Source organism: Somniosus microcephalus, chromosome 14 (genome assembly GCF_052327205.1).
Source record: "Somniosus microcephalus isolate GS21.2 chromosome 14, FLI_Smic_1.0, whole genome shotgun sequence".
NCBI lineage: Eukaryota > Metazoa > Chordata > Chondrichthyes > Squaliformes > Somniosidae > Somniosus > Somniosus microcephalus.
This window is the reverse complement of record NC_141000.1, coordinates 105,409,392-105,429,199: the sequence shown is the minus strand read 5'-3', so window position 1 is coordinate 105,429,199 and position 19,808 is coordinate 105,409,392. Positions and strand designations below refer to the sequence as shown.

The window sequence follows — 19,808 nt, the reverse complement described above, 5'->3', positions numbered from 1 at the left end:
GTGGAGATGTGGCTTTGATTATAATGTTCCACAGCCTCATTTGTTGGCCTCCTCAAAGGTGTCATGAGCCACGTCTTCAGTGGATAGCCCTTGTCTCCAAGCAGCCAGCCGGAAAGGCTGTTTGGAGGTGCGAAGAACTGAGGGATGGTAGACTGGTGCAGGATGTAAGAGTCATGGCAGCTCCCAGGGAATTTGGTGCACACATGCATGATGATCTTCCTATGTTTGCAGACCAGCTGCACATTGAGGGAGTGGAAGCCCTTGCGGTTGACAAAGACTCCTGATGGCCACATGTGTGCAGTTGGTGATGCCCTGCACCCGTGGGAAGCCAGCCAGAGCAGCAAAGCTGAGCGCCCGCTCAGCAAAACTGGCTTCATCAGTGGCAAAGTTGTTATAATTGGCGGACTTGTCAAAGAGGGCATAGGTGACCTGTGTGATGCATCTGTGGGCGGCCGACTGTGAGATGCTGCAAATGTCTGCTGCAGATCCCTGGAAGGAGCCTGAGGCGAAGAAGTTGAGGGCAAGGGTGACTTTGACAGCTACTGGTAAGGTGTGTCCACCCGTTCCTCTGGGCTGCAGGTCTTGCTGCAGCAATCTACAAATGTCTGTGATGACCTGGCACGATAGCCTGAGCCTCCTTTGGCACTGCTGCTCAGTCATGTTGAGGAAGCCCATCCTCTGCCTGTATACCCTGTGTTGGGGGTATCGCCTCCGGCGCAGTCCAGCCCTGCACTGATGCCCTCTGTCCTGTGCAGCATCAGGTGGTTGAGGAGAAGGTTGGCGATCTTGTTGGTGCTGCTTGTGTGCCTGGTTCTGCTGGTGTTGCGGCTGATTGTGGTCAGATTCTGAGGACCAAGGTGAGAGAGTATAAACCGTACCCATTCAGATGTAATAGAAGGCAGGTGAAGTTGAGATGACAAAAGCAATTTGTCAATGGGGAGTGATGTTGTTCCAATGAGGTGACACTGGATAGAGAGTTTGCTCCAAACACTTGCAACCTGCATAAAGCTCAATGTGTCTTCCAAATGCAGTAAGCAACAGCTTCTGAGCTTGAAAAGTGAACAGCAGTGAGATGGGAGCTTTTATACCACATTTCCAGTTGTCAAGTAATCAGATGATTTCATGCTGATTCAACTCCCGACCTGCTGATCTGACGTGATCCCCAAGCAGTGTGGACCCTATGGCTGACCTCGTAAAATGGTAGGATGAACTCAAAATTCTCTTTAATTGGCTGTTAACAAGATCAAAATTACCTAAATTGCCTCCCCCGCCGTTGCGTGTTGGGTCTGTTCAGCACTGACTGACTCGACATCTGGGAAAGTAGTGTGATGGCGGGTTGACAGCGGGTTCCTGACCTGCTGTCAGAAAACATTTTTTCCCACCCGACTTGCCTCCAAACGCGTCCGCTGACCCCCCGGAAAATTGCCCCTTAAATGTTCTCTGCCTCAACCACTCTCTGTGATAAAGTATTTCATGCTACAACAAAACTTTGTGCAAAGACATTTTTCCTAACCTGTCTCCTCACTCTTTTAGTGATAATTTTAAATTAATGACCCATCATCACTGATTTGTAAACCATAGGAAATAATCTTTCCCTATTCATTCTATTAAAGCTCATCATAATTTTAAAAATCTCTATTAAATCTTCTTTTAGCCTTCTCTACTCCAATGGATGCATAGGAAATAATTCTAGCATCCAAAGTCTCTCCTCATAATTGAGATAAATTGCTTATTCAGCGAGTAAAGGCTACTCTAATCCTCCCTCATAAGATCAGGTCTTAAATGATTGAATCTGTGATCTTTGCGATCTTAAGTTCCTTACTTTTAAAAATGCTATTTTGATGTCAAGAGTAAATACGTTAAATCATATGGTGGCAAATCTATCTTATATTATTTGCTCTTCAAGTAGGGCAACACAATGAAGCACACCATGGGCTACATCCAATGTATTCGCTGAAAGTAGAATCTGAGATTCATTTGTTTTGGGGAATTGCAGTGTGGTATTTTACGCCAATATATGGGTTCCTCTCTGCAGAGAAAGTGTGACACTTGACATTTTCTCCTCTTCTTCTCATGTCTTCGCACTGTTCCCTCCATGGCTGTAACCATCTTTATACGAGCTATAGGGTTTTATGGGCTCGCACAACCCATGCAATGAAGGGAGGCCACCCACACCCACCGGATGCAAGTATCCTGCTGAATATCACCCCAGAATTCAAGGCCGGAGCTCTGACTCCACTCGCCGGGACTGTCTGGAGTGGGGTTTCGAACCCTGCACCGTCTGCCCTAGAGGCAGGAATGCTAGCACTGGGCCAAAGGCTCACTCCATTTTCTCAACTTTAGCTGTTTACATAGATAGAAAACCAAGCTGTTTATTTCATTTGTTAACAAAACGTTAGGTGGCCTATTACAAATTTTAGGTGGTGAAGTGGAAAATAAAACATCACTGTGTTAACGGCATTAGCCACCAGACAAAATAAAGTCTCATTTCGCTTGTGCTATGCCAAATATTCAAAGGCTTCTTCTTGACTCCATCTGCAAGGCAACTAAGTGTTTATAGTTTTTTTGTCGAAGCACTTTTAAGCTGCAACCTAGCCTTAGAATTAAGTCAGAGTCTCACACCTCAGTTTTTTGCACTATGGTATAATTTTTGTCTGTCAGTTGAATGAATGGAAAAAAATGTCAATCTTATCTTGCTATAGCTTTCCTTTCTTTCTTTGAATACATTTCAATCTCCATTTACAAAACTCCTGAATAACTACCCCTAGAACAGACACAAACACGATGGGTCGAATGGCCTTCTGTGCCGTATATTTCTATGATTCTACAGAACTGCTTACAACTCGATATTTCTGCGTGTTTTATTTGCGCTGTTGCATCAATTCATGTTTATCTGCTATTGGCTCTTTCAAGAGAACCTACCTGTGACAACAGAATGAAATGTTAAATGCACCGGGAGTTACGCCTCTTTGAGAAACCTATTTATTTCTTTGAATTGTGAAGCATAGCTGAAGTACCAAGGTCCACAGTGCAGGATGCCACCAAGGTTCAAGAGTAGGATAGAAAATAAGCTGCTAAGTTCTTAATGGGATAATAGCCCCCATTTGGATGATGGACCCTTAGAGTGCATTCAAAGAGTGAAGAAGATCGTACTAAAGTAAATAGTCAAATATTATCGCCTAAAGTAATACTGTCTCAATTTACTGCTGGGTAGAACAGAATTCTTGCATGACACAATTGTTTTAAAGTTCCAGTAAAATCTCAGTTTTCACAAAAAAAATTGGTACAGTTTCAAAAATGTGATTATGTATACTGCATTTCTAGAGCTGTGCAAAACATTATTGTGAATACACGGGTACATTGCAGTGTCGTTCTCATCATTGATACATCTTGTATTCTTGTGTAGTCGTTTCCACCCCCCCTCCCCCCGCCCCCCCCACCACCTCCCAACACAAATGTCGAATGACAGTCCACTTATGAGTCGCTGCATGACACAGTCACAGCTTTCCCATTTGCTTACAGTTTTTTAACTTTTTTTTTAACAAAAAAGACTATCCATATGCCCCTGCTCCAATCCCACGTAAATCGAGGTTTGCTGGCTCTGAGAAAATCTGGTTCTTGGAGGCAGATGATGTTAAGCGAAACAGATGAATTTTCATCTGTATGCTTTAGACCACAAACTTCTTTGGTATTTTGTGGTCCCTTTCTATCAGCCAAGTTCCTTCTCTGCTGCCTCTCTAGTGTGACTTTCGCAGCACCCTGCCATGATTTCTACTGACTGCTGGGGGCTTGGGCAAGTCCCACAATCTTGCTCAAGAGGGTCTGAGCTGCGGCCACAGCAAATGTTATCTTCATGGTGTCTTCTGCACCACTGAACTTGAGCCACTTGGTAAGCTAACGGGAGGCGCCAGTCGGCTGTGATTTTTGTGATACTGCTCGAGTGCAATACCTTGTAGCCAGTTATAAAGAAGAGTCTGTTTTGCTGCACCACTCCAGCCCTGCTGACCGTCGTTACATCACAATGAACAGTTTTGTGAGGAAAGGTTACACTGCTCAAATTGATTACAGTTTAAAACGTTATTTCAAGAAGCACTGACTTCAGGTTTGGTTTTCCAAAGGAGATTTAAGTGCTCAGCTAATGGACTCCATGCCTGATGTTAGCTGAGTATATCCAGGGCCTCATTCTGAAATGTGAGGTTCCCATGTTAGTGCCATGGGATATTTAGCATCCACCCAAACAGGCAGATAGGGCCTCAGTTTAACGTCTCATCTGAAGGATGGCAATTCTGATAATAACTGCACTCCCTCGGTACTGCACTGGAACGTCAGCCTAGATTAGTAAAATTATATTTCTCCTAATATTCAGGAGATATCTAATTTCTAAAATATTGTTAAAGTATACAAGTGGCTCTCTGTTTTGCTGTTGAATCATCTGTGGTGAAGGTGCTCCCACAGGGCTGTTCGGGAGGGAGTTGCAGGATTTTGGCCCAGCGACGATGAAGGAACGACAATATATGCCCAAGTAAGGATGGTGTGTGCCTTGGAGGGGAATTTGGAAGTGATGGTCTTCCCATGCATCTACTGCCCTTGTCCTTCTAGGTGGTGGAGGTTGCTGATTTGTCAGCTGCTGCCGAAGAAGCATTGCCAAATTGCTGCAGTGCATCCTGTAGATAGCACACACTGGTGGTGGAGGGAGTGAATGATTAGGCTAGTGCCAATCAACCATACTGCTCTGTCCTGGATGGTGTCCAGCTTCATGAGTATTGTTGCAGTTTAACCCATCCAGGAATCCATCACACTCTTGACTTGTGCCTTATATGTGGTGGAGAGGCTTTGGGGAGTCAGGAGGGAGCCACTCACCACAGAATACCCAATTTCTTACTGGTTCTAATAGCCACAGTATTTATGTGGCTGATCCAGTTGAGTTTCTGGTCAATGGTGGCCCCCAGGATGTTGATGCTGGGGGCCTCTGCAAGGGTAATGCCCTTGAATGTCAAGGGGTGGTTGTTAGGCTCTCTCTTATTGGAGATGGTTATTGCCTGATACTAGTGTGGCAGGAACGTTACTTGCCACTTATCAACCCACACCTGGATGACGTCCAGGTCTTGCTGCATGCGGGCAGAGACTGCTTCACTATCTGAGGAATTGCAAATGGAGCTGAACAGCAATCATCAGTGAACACCCCCACTTCTGACCTTATGACGGAGAGATGGTCATTGATAAAGCTGAAGATAGTTGGGCCTAGGATGCTGTTCTAAGGAACTCCTGCACCGATGTCCTAGGGCTGAGACGATTGGCCTCCAGCAACCACAACCATCTTCCTTTGTGCTATGTGTGACTGCAGCTACTCAACAACTTCACCCCCCCGAACCCCTTTAATTTCTGTTTTTTTAGGGCTCTTTGGTGCCACACTCAGTCAACTGCTGACTTGATGTGAAATAAGTGATTTTTAAACATCTAGTCACTTCTTGATTTACTTTGTCCTTATTACTGTTTTCAACCTTGGTGCTCTCCTGCACTTCTGGCCTTGGTTATTCACCTTGGTTTCTCAATTTAAAAAAAACCAGAGAACTACTTAGCATTGCACATGCTTCCCCTTTAAATGATCTATGATTCTAGAGTATTAAACCGGTTACCAGAAAACTGTGATAGCTGGAAGAAGTTAAAATATTGTAACAATTGTCTGAGCAGCTTTTAGTTTCATGATTTACAGAACTGATGGGATTAATGGTTGATCTTATACACTTGTAACTTTTTAATAGGATAAGGATCATCCAGAAAGAAGATCTATATACCAGCAAAAGCCCTGTGGTTAGCCAGAGTGGAATGGTAATATATTTTTAGTTTACGGAGCAGCTGATCTGCATGTGCTAGATTTGCAGTGTATGACTACAATAATGAAGTAATACACTTACAGTTTGTTGTACTGACTGAGAAATTGCCAAATCAGTTAATCAGTGATTCAAAAGAACCTTGTTAGGAGTTACTAGCGAACACAGGAGCCTGGCTTAATAATTTTTCTTTTCCAATGCAGGCTGGATTCCAATGTTACCTTGACTGTACAATGTGAAGTTGAAACTTAACGTTACACAAACTTTTGCTATTGTGGAGCACAAGTTCACAAAAGGGTACATGTCACATTGGCTCAATGGGGTGGGGGAAGACATCCTGTTACAGTACTTAGCAGAAACGAATAACAGGAATGTTCAAATTCTTGCTCTCCTTTTGGATTAGAATTTCCAGTTTTATTTTTATGGGATATTTTGGGTAACATTTCAGGCAGAACAGGAAAAAAATGGTTATACAAATTGTGCTCAAAAGCTACCCAACAATTGGGATTTAAGAAACTTGGACCTTCCATACAAAGAAACGGTCGCATTATTATCTTGAAATGGAATGAGGGTTCCGATTTTTTTGGGTTCACCCCCAATACCTATTCTATTGCTTAAAGTCTGTTATTGGTGAGGATATCAGGGCCTATATATTTTTTTTCTCAAAACATGGCTTTCCTGCTGCAATACCGTTCCATACGCTGTAGGTTGTTCTCCAGTACCTTGACTCACTGCTATATTTTTCATGTTTGTGCAAGTGTTGTCAGGCTATTTGACCTTGAAGAGCTCTGGCAAGCGTTCACTGGAAAACAATGAAGAGCAGGAATGTTATTTGGTTTTGTTTTAAATTCCCTATCCTTCATCGCTGAGGCTAATTATAGTGCCCTGACTATCATCCTACTTGGCGTTAGTCAATTTAGCACAGATCCTGAGGACTGACTATGGGACTTGCCATCTTAAATATTTAATGGATCGTTAATCCGCAAACAGTTGTTGTCAGAGATTATTTCCAAAGCTGTGCTAAGTTTCATCTCTTTGTATTATTAATTGGTCTGGTTGACCTTAGTTGGGCCATGTTTCAAGTTCTGAGTCAAATGATAGAAATGTTTGAAAGGAGAATGGGAGGGAGCACAATCTTCTATACTTCCTCCCACTTTCACACTGGTGCTTGCAGATTCAACACAGTTTAATGAAACCCTTTTGTATATAACCCTATAGCCCTGTTTTAAGAAATTAATTGTTATTACAGTATAACAATTTGGACTTCTATAGCACCTCTAACATAGTGAAACATCCCAAGACACGTCACAAAGAGGGGTGGGGGGTGAAGCAAAATACATTTCTTACTTATTAATTAATAAGCACGAGTGGTTTTCCAGTAGATATCTGTGGGTTATACTACATTTCACATTAGAATAGAATTATACTCCTCCTGTTGCAAAACCCAATCAGTTTGAGATGGTCTCCTGTAGAGGGTCTGATGCAGCTTAGCTTTAGTGGGGTCCCGTGTCAGATTGGGACCTGACTCCCAAGTCCTACTGGCGTTTTCATGTTGATGCACATTGAAATGACTTCCTGTCAACAAGAAAGTGACAGTATAACTGCAGCCTAAATTGAACAACATATTTTAAAGTTGAATTAGTTATTGAGCTATGGATCTTTTTTATTTCATTGGTAGTGTAACTGCTCACTGGACTGAAAGCAATCCTTAGAACTAAAGAAGTTTACAGCACAGGAGGAGGCCATTTGGCCCATCATGTCTATGCTAGCTCTTTGTGAGCTCAATCCAAAAGCTCCCACTTCCCTGCCCTCTCTCCATAGCCTTGTAACCTCCTCTGGTTCAAATATTTATCCACTCCCTGTGCCAATGTGTTCCATGCACTAGAAACTCTCAGTCACAAGCTCATGGGATTGCTTGGAAGCAATAAGCATTTACTTGCTAAACTAAAGTTTTTACCTTCAGTATGCTTTGTCTTTAATCGGTGAAACATTTCTAGAAATATAGACAGCTAGGACATGCCAAAGCTTGAAACCCCAAGGGCAGTCCTGTATTTTATGGGATGCTCAGCATGATTACAGGTGAGACAAGTTACCTGATCTACAGGATTTCTAGTGTACCACGGAGCCATTAAGAATCACCGTGAAATTCAGAAAATTCCTGGATTTTCTTTGAGAATGTGAACAACCGTTTTGTTTGATTGTGCAAACTGCTTACCTTGGGATCTGGCAAAGCTGAGTCCGAGGCAATGAAGGTAAAAAGTTTAAGAATGGAACATAAGAAATAAGAGCAGGAGTAGGCCATACTGCCCCTCAAGCCTGCTCCGCCATTCAATAAGATCATGGCTGATCATCGACCTCGATTCCACTTTCCCACCCGATCTCCATATCCCTTGATTCCCCTAGAGTCCAAAAATCTATCTATCTCAGCCTTGAATATACTCAAAGGGCTGGATTTTCATTCAGAAGTCGGGTTGGAAGCGGGACTACAACTTTTGGGGTTGTAGTCCCGCCTCCATCGAGATGCAGCCAATCCACGTGATTTTAACTTGATTGACCTTGTTGAGCTCGCCCAGCGGGCTCAGCAGGCCGATTAAGGGCCACCCGGCAACAGGTGACGTCACAGACTGAAATTTCATCTGTCAAGACGTTTTGACAGATGAAATATCAGTGTTTCACAGCTGTTTGAAGCTGTCAAACACTGACAGTTTTACTTTTAACATGAGTCCTTCTCCACAGACTCAGTTAGAAATCTCTCCTGCACAGGAAGCTGCAGGCTGTCACTTTTGACAGATTGCAGCCATTCTGCTTTCTGTGCCGGTGAGATGAGGGACTCCCCGAACCTAAAGGAAGGAAGACTGAAAAGGTAAGCAAAGGTAATTTACACTTCTTTAATCACTTTACACACACCAAACACACTTACCTTTGCACTCAGGCACACATCACTCACCTGAACACCGACATCTCGACCCCTCCAAGCCCTTCAACCCGACGGCCTGACTCCTCCAACTTGGCGTGGTTTGGAGCCGTCGGGAATCCCACCCGACAACCTTCAAAATAGGGATTAGGCTAAAAACTGCCTGTTAACTACCTGTTAACAGGCAGTTAATTGGCACTAATCCCTTCCCGCCTCGGGTAGGCGGGTTCCAGTGTGGGCGGGTACCCGCCTCCTTTGAAACTGGCATGGAGGCGGGTTGGGGGCGGGATGGGGTCGGGACCCCCGATTTCGGGAATTTAAACCCCCGCACGCCTCCAAACCCGACTCCACGGCACACTGAAAATCGAGCCCAACGACTCAGCATGCACAGCCCTCTGGGGCAGAGAATTCCAAAGATTCACAACCCTCTAAATGGCCGACTCCTTATCCTGAGACTATGCCCCCTAGCTCTGGACTCTCCAGCCAGGGGAAACAACCTCTCAGTATCTACCCTGTCAATCCCCCTCAGAATCTTGTATGTTTCAACTAGATCACCTCTCATTCTTCTAAACTCCAGTGAGGGGGACTGAGAGAACAGAGAGCAAGAACAAGAAAAATTGAAATAGGGGAGCCAAAGGAACAAAATAAAGAAAAATAATCCAAACAGAGAAGAGGAAATAAAAGAACACAGCAAGGATCAGAAAAGAAAAAAAACACATGAAGCAGTCCTGATTTTGCAAAATTGGGGGTATAATGTTACAGAGACAATAAATTGTTTTTATCCTTTTTTGGTGCGTTTACATGTGTTATTCGGGAAATCCAGGGAAATACAAGAAGAAAGGTTACATATATTTGTCCATGAAATACACGCAGATTATTAGCATATTCTACATTATGCGCCTTACTTCTATTGAAAACCTTGGCTTTGCCGTCTCCTTAGATTTCCTTTATTGCTAAAGCTGTCTAAAGTCAGCTTGGTTTAGTTACAAACACTTTTCCTCTTCAATAACTCTTAGCCTTCTTTAAACAGTGGGTCCATCCAAGAGTTGAACACTGCTCCAATGTCTGGGAGGCTCGTCTAATACTCTCTTGTACTCCTGGAAAGGATTAAAGAAAAAGATTGTTGCCTGAAGCCAGTCCTCTCACCTCTGACCACCAATCTCACACTCTCTCCGTCACAACCCCATCGTTCTCTATAATATTGATATTACTGTAATCGCTAATGCTCTGGGATATCGGGAAAAATAGGGACATTGGCAAAGGAGGAACTGACGCAAATCAATATCTCTAAGGATATGGTGTTAAGGAAGCTAAAGGGATTGAAGGTGGACAAATCCCCAGGGCCTGATAACATGCATCCTAGGGTACTGAAGGAGGTGGCCCTAGAGATAGCGGATGCACTAAGGATGATTTTTCAGAATTCATTAGACTCGGGAACAGTGCCGATGGATTGGAGGGTAGCTAACGTTACCCCACTATTCAAAAAGGGGGGTAGGGAAAAAGCAGGTAATTACAGACCTGTAAGCCTTACATCAGTTGTGGGCAAAATGCTGGAGTCCATCATTAAGGATGAAATAGCGGAGCACTTAGCAAATGGGGACAGGATAGGACAGAGTCAACATGGATTTACAAAGGGTAAATCGTGCTTGACTAATCTATTGGAATTTTTTGAGGGAGTAACTGGTAGAATAGATGGGGGAGAGCCAGTAGATGTGGTGTACCTGGACTTCCAAAAGGCCTTCGATAAGGTCCCACATAAAAGATTAGCATGGAAAATTGAGGCTCATGGGATAAAGGGGAAAGTTTTGGCGTGGATAGGGAACTGGCTGTCAGATAGAAAACAGAGAGTTGGAATAAACGGCTCATTTTCTGAATGGCAGGCAGTAACAAGTGGGGTACCACAGGGATCTGTCCTGGGCCCCCAGCTGTTCACAATTTACATTAATGACCTGGATCAGGGAGTCGGATGCAGCATTTCCAAATTTGCAGACGACACTAAACTAGGAGGGGGGGTGGGCTCAGAGGAAGAGACCAGGAAGCTCCAGAGCGATTTGGACAGACTGGGCGATTGGGCGGATAAATGGCAGATGCACTATAATGTGGACAAGTGCGAAGTTATCCACCTTGGGTGCAGGAACGGGAGGGCAAATTATTATTTAAATGGCAATAGATTGGGAGAGGGGGAAGTACAGAGAGACCTGGGTGTTCTTGTACACCAGTCACTGAAGGCGAGCATGCAGGTGCAACAGGCGGTCAAGAAGGCAAACGGTATGCTGGCCTTCATAGCAAAAGGGTTAGAATACAGGAACAGGGATACCTTGCTGCAGCTGTACAGGGCACTGGTGAGACCACACCTCGAGTACTGTGTACAGTTTTGGTCGCCTCATCTGAGGAAGGATGTTCTTGCCATGGAGGGGGTGCAGCGGCGATTCACCAGGCTGATACCAGGAATGGCGGGAATGACCTATGAGGAGAGACTATGTAGTTTAGGGATGTACACACTGGAGTTTAGAAGATTGAGAGGGGACCTCATAGAAGTGTATAAAATTCTGACAGGTCTAGACAGACTGGATGCAGAAGGAATGTTTCCCTTGGCGGGTGAGAACAGAACTAGAGGACATAATTTAAGGATAAGGGCTAAACCATTTAGGACAGAGATGAGGGGGAATTTCTTCACTCAGAGAGTGGTGAACCTGTGGAACTCATTGCCACAGAGGGCAGTGTATGCCAGCTCATTAAATATATTTAAGAGGGAATTAGATATATTTCTACGGGCAAAAGGGGTTAAGGGTTACGGAGAGAAGGCGGGGACGGGATACTGAATTAAAGGATCAGCCATGATCTCATTAAATGGCGGAGCAGGCACGAAGGGCCGAATGGCCTACTCCTGCTCCTATCTTCTATGTATCTATGTATCTATGAGTCTTGTTCTCTTTGTTTCTCCTAAGCTCTAAATATACTATCCTTCATTTACTTCAGCCTCCCAGATCCTTACTGTTGATGCCATGCGCACTACAACCGGTCCTTCGGGTGATGGTGCCTAAGAGGCTCAGCCAATGTAAGTTTTGGAATAATTTTTTGTGGGGCTCGGAGGAGCAGGCGTGCACTTACCTTGCTGCAGACTGAGGCGGCCCGACATTGGTTGGCCTCAATCCGGCGAGCTGCATCGGGACGCCTGTTACTGAGGCCACTGCCTCTAAGTCGAGGCTGCCTCTTTGCCGTGCGTCCTGGGCGATCGGCCAGCGTGCTCTGTCGGTTGCTCGCCCAAAAAGCTAAAATCGAACCCTATGATTCTGAAGTAGCGCTACAACTAACGTTACTGGCAGGCGTATAGCTGTAGCTTTTTAGCCCTAACACAATCTCCGTGTCTGGCATAAATTTGCTCGCTTCAAATATTTAGTGCAATCTCTTTGCTTCTGACCGTGAGAACAAACAGCAACTAGTGTTTTTATTAATTTGTTTATGGGATGTGGGCGTCACTGGCAAGGCTAGCATTTATTGCCCATCCCTAATTGCTCTTGAGAAGGTGGTGGTGAGCCGCCTTCTTGAACTGCTGTGGTCCGTGTGGTGAAGGTAATCCCACAGTGCTGTTAGGTAGGGATTTCCAGGATTTTGACCCAGCAGCGATGAAGGATCGGCCGATAAACTTCTAAGTCAGGATGGTGTGTGACTTGGAAGGCAACTTGGAAGTGGTGATGTTCCCACGCCCCTGCTGCCCTTGTCCTTCTAGGTGGAAGAGGTCGCGGGTTTGGGAGGTGCTGCCGAAGAAGCCTTGGCGAGTTGCTGCAGTGCATCTTTTAGATGGTACACACGGTAGCCACGTTACGCTGGTGGTGGAGGGAGTGAATGTTTAAGGTGGTGGATGAGGTACCAATCAAGCGGGCTGCTTTGTCCTGGATGGTGTCGAGCTTCTTGAGTGTTGTTGGAGCTGCACTCATCCAAGCAAGTGGAGAGTATGCAGGGATAATTACTAGTCCTAGCCCCTTTAGGGCTACCCTGGATCAGGTGTATTCCTCAGACGTTCACTTTCAACTAAAGTTTGAGGTAGCCAAATCCTAAAGACGCTTAATCGGTTCTAAAGGTTCGGACTATCTCTCCCTGAAGGAAAGGAACAACCTGAAAATGTTACTGTCCTCCAGATAGCACTTTTAATAAGTTTAGCTAGATTGTAATGTTCCAGATATTATGAGGGTCCGGAAAACTCCCCCAGAATTCTGCAACTCCTCACCAAAGAGTGTACAGAGATTGAGTTCGTGAGTTTGATACAGAAGTATTATGTGAGACAGTTCTAAAAATATATAGATTTATTAAAGAACCAACATATAATTTACAGTTGGTGAGTCAATCGCAACATTAACAGTTCCAAAAAAAGAAATCTTACAATTCTATTATCAGAGAACCTACTCTCAAATCTTAACTTCGCTACAGTTTTACAGTTCTCAGTTTTCTACAGGATATCCATATGTACCTTTGATCCCCGAGGTACAAAGAGTTGGAGACTTACAGAGCTGGCTCTGAAGCCAAGAATCGCTTTGCCCCTTTAACTGAGTCTACTCTCCCATTTGAGAGTTCAATATTTATACCCTTTTCCAGTGGTATTTCCTTTAAGGTTTTCTGCTGATGTAAGCTAATTATCTCTAGCCATTTTTCTGCTGACCCCTGCAATTCTTACAGTCACCTCAGCTGGTAGCACTACAGAACCATGTCTCTCCTCTAGGTGTTCTAAGTTTATCATAAAAAATGGTGTAACAGCAGGTGCGCTTTACTTGGTATCATTTTTATGAAGGCAGATGTTTGTTACTTTTATGTGCTTCTTTACGAGGTGTAAATTAGAACACCTTGTACAGGGTGAACTATTGTCTTGTTCCCAGACTGTCAGGAGCCTTTAACCTTCTATTTCAATAAGGTTATTGATTCAGTGTCAACAACTATGTTATCTCAATAGCCAGAATGCTATCACAGCTTTTTCATGGTTAGGTTTCTAGATATCCAGACCCAGGTTGTCATGTATAATAAGACCAGAATTCTTTCATAGAATGGTGTATTTTTCTGAATAGGTTATATGGCTTATTTCTTCACAAGTATTCCATCACACTCCTGACTTGTGCCTTGTAGATGGTGGAAAGTCAGGAGGTGTGGATTGAAGTTTGGGTTAGATGCATGCCATTTTGCTTGTTATCATTTGTGGCTGTATTTGATGCAGGTGAAAGATATTAAGGTTATAAGTACAAATCTTTGCAAACAAGTCAAATAGAGTGGAAATTGATAGCCAGTCACTCTCCAACCCCTCTCCCCAATAATAGGAAAGGTTATACTGCGTTTCCTACATTACAACAGTGACTACACTTCAAAAGTACTTCATTGGCTGTAAAACGCTTTGGGACGTCCTGAGGTTGTGAAATGCACTGTATCAAAAGGAGCCCATCTCTTGTGTGTTGCACGGCAGCCATCAAAATGTTAAAACCTGTAACCCAATGTTGTAAGGCATTCCGAAGGTTTGTCAATTCTTCCAGTTTACTTAACAGCTTTGTATTGTCACAACATTAGTGGTAGCAGCAGGTGTTCATGAAACTGCTGCTCTTTATTGTGCCAGTGAAGCTCAGCACTGTTCCATGCTGGTGATCACTATGGAGATAAAGCGGAGAAACAACAGTATTTTAGGCGCTGACACCAGCCCATTGAAATGAAACCTTGTGTCTGCCAATTTGGAATTGCAGGCTCGTTGAGGGGGAGGACTCCACATATAGCCTGCTTTTGGAAAACAAAATATATGTACAACCTAATTTTCCCCTCTCTTATTATTTCTCCTTTGAACCTCCTTACGAACCAGTCATGCCCTATTTCCCTTAGAGGGTGTCTCAGATGGCAAAGGCACCATAGAGCGAATGCACGTGATGTAGATAGCATCGTGGCAGCACAGTCAGTGACACTAGAACCTTTCTTGGGTGGTAGTTTCTATGCTTCTGAAGCTACAGTGCAGTCGGTAGCAAAGGTAAACTCTTGTCACCAACGGCACTTGCATTGGGTCATCCATCTTAAACATTCACTCCCTCCACCATCAGCGCACCGTGGCCGCAGTGTGTACCATCTACAGAATGCACTGCAGCAAAGTCGCCAAGGCTTTTTCGGCAGCACCTCCCAAACCCGCGACCTCCACCACCTAGAAGGACAAGGGAAGCAGGTGCATGGGAAAACCACCACCTCCAAATCATACACTGTCCCGACTTGGAACTATATCGCTGGGTCAAAATCCTGGAACTTACTCCCAATGATCCCATTAGTCTACACGGCCGTGCAGCAGTCTGGAAGTCCCGGGCAGGCTGCTTGTGGCTTTTAAATGGAAGAAACTGCGCATGCGCGATAATCTGAATGGGCCGCGCAACCCATTAAAGGGGCCACATACCCCAAAAAAAGTTTGCGGGAACATTGCTCCCTACCTAACAAGATTATGGGAGTACCTGCACCATACAGACTGCAGCGGTTCAAAAAGAAGGCTCACCACCTTCTTGAGGGCAACTAGGGATAGGATATAAATGCTGGCTTTGTCAGCAACGCCCATATTCTGAGAATGCATTCAAAAAAATTGGTTTAGGTAGCCCTCCATTTGTTGGCCTGTACAGACTTTCCTCCAATATGGGGAATGACTGTAGCTATGGTGATAACATTATGGGCATGACTTTGTAGTAACTGTGCATGTGAAGATTGTGCACGTGGAATAACGTTTACAACACATCCGTGAGGTTTAAGCGTATTCGCAAATATATCACTCACATTGCTGCTTCAGGGCTGTAGAGTCTGCCCTGCAGTAGAAACAGGGCGAATTGGGCATCAATGGATTGGGATTGTATCATCGAACTAAATGGGATGTAGTTACTGTTTCATATCACTGAGGTCAATCAGAATAAAAGAAAAAGGGAAGGGTTGAGATGTATGAGAGCTGTCAACAATGGAGGAATATTAGGAGTCGGATTGTGACATATAACAAAGATTGAGAACCTGTCCAGACATGTGGCACTGTGTTTATTTGTAGAGCAAGACACATCAAAATATATTAAAAGTGAGTCAGTTCCATTCCAAATTGTTTTTTGTTCAGTCATGGGATGTGGGCATTGCTGGCATTTATTGCCCATCTCTAATGAGTACTACTTGACAGGCCAGCTGGTTTCAGATTTTCAACTTAATATCATGATAAACCAGATGTAAAGTTATTTTAACAAGTAATGTGCCTGCAGTGTGGAAAGTGATGTATGAAAAAACAAATGGCCTATGTATGTATTGTTAACTGCTATTTTTAAATTGAGAAACCAAGGCCCTTGGTGCAAGAGTCTACCGAGGCTGAGAAAGCGGAAGCGATAACAAACAGGTGCCACCCGCTGCAGGTCGCCTGCTGCAGGAAGGCGGGAAATTGGACAGCAGGTCAGATTTTGAAGGTGGGGGAGTTGGGGGAGGGGGACAGGGTAGGTGAGGGGACGAGCAGATAAATGCAGAAATCCTGAAGTTGCGGTCAGTCATTCCCTGCTCCACCATAGGTTGCGCTGTGGAACTACCCAAGCCGGCAATCCATGAAATCAATGGATATGACAAAGACTTCCCCTTTTCCACTCTAAAATTGCTGTTAAATACCCCATAAAAAGTTAACCCTTGTTCAATGAGGTGTAACTGGGTTTTTAACAGCTTATTGACTACTGAACAACCTTTCTGGCCCCCAAAAACGAATTTTATATTTGTGGAATGTCAAATTGCTCCATTATGATAAAAATTACGAGATTTTTTTAAATAATAAAAAAAAGTATAAGTTTTTCTAAATTTTGTTTATAATATTTCAGCTTCTACCTTAACCCCATATGTATGTCCCAATCTTCTTTTTGCTCTCTATAAAATTTTTAAAACGTGAATGATAAAAACTACTTTTTATTTCCTGGTTTACTTTCTATGAGAATTCTTCAACATGATTGGCTGTTTAGCCAGCTTGATGACATCACTGCTGCTGTACACTGGAGATCTCCTATAGACAGCGCTACAGTCAAATTAACGTAGAGAAAGCTAAAGTTTTTGCCACAGAGATCGCTAGACCTTTGTCGGCAGCTTTCTTCGAGGTCAGTGGCGATCGTCATCGCTTCGCCACTGACCGCAAATTCCGAGCCATTGTCTTTCAGATTGTAGGAGAAAGGAAAGGCTGAGGGACGTAAGGAGTTCTTTAGTTTTGAGTTGCTTGGAAGAGTCTTGACTTCAAAACAACGAGGACGTTGGGAGGAGGAGGAGGAATTTCTTCACCCAGAGAGTGGTGAACCTGTGGAATTCTCTACCACAGAAGGCAGTGGAGGCCAATTCATTAAATATATTCAAGAAGGAGTTGGATATATTTCTTAAGGCTAAAGGGATCAAGATATGGGGAGAAGGCAGGAACGGGGTACTGAATTTGGATGATCAGCCATGATCTTATTGAATGGTGGAGCAGGCTCGAGGGGCCGAATGGCCTATTCCTGCTCCTATCTTCGATGTTTCTATGAGGAGGAGCATGTAAAACAGTTTACTTGCTTAGGAAGATTTAATAAAAAAGAGATGCTTTTGTCCTCAAAGTGACTATATCCCTCACTTTCTCATCCCTGCCAAACCCAGGAAAGGGTTATCCCGCAGATAAATGGTGAACATGTGCTACTAGGCAGCTGGAGTTCTATCTCCTTGTTTGAGTTGGCCTGTTTTATGGCATGCTATGGCATGTGATTTTTTAGTAAATCAACAATTATGTTATATGTAACTTCCTTACTTACTGAATGATTTATTGCAGAATTTACTGTTTCTTTGGCGTTTTGACCTTTGATCATTATTCCTAAACCTCTACACAGATGGCTCACATATTCAGTGTCTCACTGATCATGCACTGTGAAAGTGAAATCTCGATCAAGACAATGTGAAACAGAAGAAAAATCCTCCTTGAATCACAGAACACAGGGCCCAGAAATGTATGTTGTAATCAGTCTCACGTGCAGGAGTACGAAGAGGCCACTGGAGGGTAAAAGGCAGAAAGATAGATGGAAGGTTAGGGGAAACTGTGAAGAAGCTGAAGATACTTGTAGAGAGTGAGACTTGAAGGTCGGAAGGCCACACCAGTGAGTCAGCTGGGCTTGGTGTGGGGCCTATGGTGCAGGTTAGCCGTGCAGGACATCTAGGCCTAGAAATTCAGTTGCGTTTGCGCCCACTTATTGGCTATAAAGTGGTTTGCGCCTGAAGTTTTTTATCGCCCGAAATTCAGATGGACCCTAACATCGACGTTAGCCGGTAGCACCGCGCCAGCACCGATGACGTCATCGGTGTGCGCAGCGCCCCGGTTGCAATGCTATTCCGGCCCGATGGCCAAATTCAGTTGCGGCCGCCTCGCCCGTGGCAGCCGCAAACAACGTTTGTGAAACGGGGTCTTGCAGCTCTGAAAGGCCGGCGCATAAAGGTGGAGCGGCGGCCGGCCGCTTTCCCGGCAGCCGCCTGCCCGCACCTCCCTCCCCGGACTCCTGCACCACCCCCCCGCGGCATTGATGTCTGAGTCCCGCGAGCCCGGCACTTCTCCGTGGTGCCGGGCTCATTTGCCGGGGGAATCCACCGGTGATCTGACGGCTGCAGGCAGCTCCTCCTTAAGAGAAGGAGGAGGCCTGCAGTACCCCAGCCTGCCGCACCGCATCGGGTGCCGCAGCGGCAGCTGGACGCCTGAAAGTGACATTCATCGCCCCTAGCGAGGCGGCTAAACCCTGCAATAGCGCCCGCCGCCGTCTTGGCCCGTCGCAACTGAATTTTAGGCGGGCGCTACGGGAATCCTGGCGAGCGCAAAATTTCGGGCGCAAAAGACCTGGTGGGGCCATACCGAATTTCTAGGCCCTAGGATTTACAGCCTTTTGTGGCATCTTCAAACTTAAAGCAGAAACCTACATTCATTACACCCGTCCCATTTTTTTTCCTACCCAAGTAGTCTACAGCATGCTCAGGTCTTCAGGCAAATTGAGGGTTTTCACATCCTTTACCAAAGAGCTGAGGGTGCCTTGCTGAACAATGCTGCAGGCGCCTTCATATGGTTTTTCCCCTAAACCATTCGACTGTGACATCACTCGGGTTATTTTAAACTGCTCAATTTTGCTGGCATGGCAAATATTGCCAACGGCTGCCAATTGGATCAACTAGAGTCACTTTCCGTGAATAAAAACCCGTAAGTCAAATAACAGGGAAATTATACTCCTGTCAACAGAGGCAGGTGAGGGAATAGGCACCGGACCTGTTGAATTTTAATAGCTGTGTGACTCAGTGTTCTATTACCGTATAAAATTAATAGCAACGTTTCACTTTGCAAACCAGGCAGTTATTGATGTTTCATCTGCATGTCTTTTTGCATCTGTTTTACTCACTTAAGTAACTGAGCTTTTCCGCTCCAATTATTTAATAACCTCGTGGCTTGCATCCTATTAATTTTTTTTTTAACTAAAGATAGCAATTGCACGCCTGTGACGGAATAAAATACCAGTTTGCTGGTTCCCCCCTTCTTACAGTGTGCTAGAATGGCGAGGTGGAAAGCTGGGTCCACAACCTTTCAGGAAGTGCGGGAGGGGGAAATCATGGCAATAAGAGCTTCTCTGACTTAACTTGTACATGTCCCAGTAACCAGCTGTACAGCAACATTGGGGGCACTTGCCCCACTTTCCTCTACCTTGGTCCCCCTGTTGCTCTCTCACTAGCATGCATGCTCGAGGCAAGGGGAGGGTGCCAGGTCTGGCCAGATGCTTCACCGTGAATCTCATTGCTGCCATTCTGTATAAGTGAGATGAGTTGGATGACAATGTTGTTTTATTTTCCTTTTTTTTTCTCCCCCCCCCCCACCCCCACCGCCCCCTGCAAGGCGGAGCATCTTGCGAGGTGATACAATGCAGATGGAGGGACAGCCAGACTGGGAATCACGCTCAACCTTCTTTTAAAAGGTAAAGCAATTTTAAACCTAGCCCATTTATGGGCTGAAATAATCTGATAGACATTAAATCTGTCTTTTTTTTTGTGTTTTGTTAATGGAGGGACTGGAGAAGCTGGGG

The 19,808-nt window shown here is 44.6% G+C and overlaps 1 long non-coding RNA gene across 1 annotated transcript; it reads right to left on the bottom strand.

Annotated features, from left to right (window-relative positions):
* Nucleotides 1-6,164: 6,164 nt before the first annotated feature.
* On the bottom strand, nt 6,165-12,153 carry LOC147107795 (uncharacterized). Its single transcript, XR_015080926.1, has 3 exons — nt 11,857-12,153; nt 7,179-7,406; nt 6,165-6,633 (listed from the first exon to the last, which is right to left on the bottom strand). It is a non-coding gene; the product is annotated as an uncharacterized LOC147107795 (long non-coding RNA).
* Between the last annotated feature and the right edge of the window lie 7,655 nt (nt 12,154-19,808).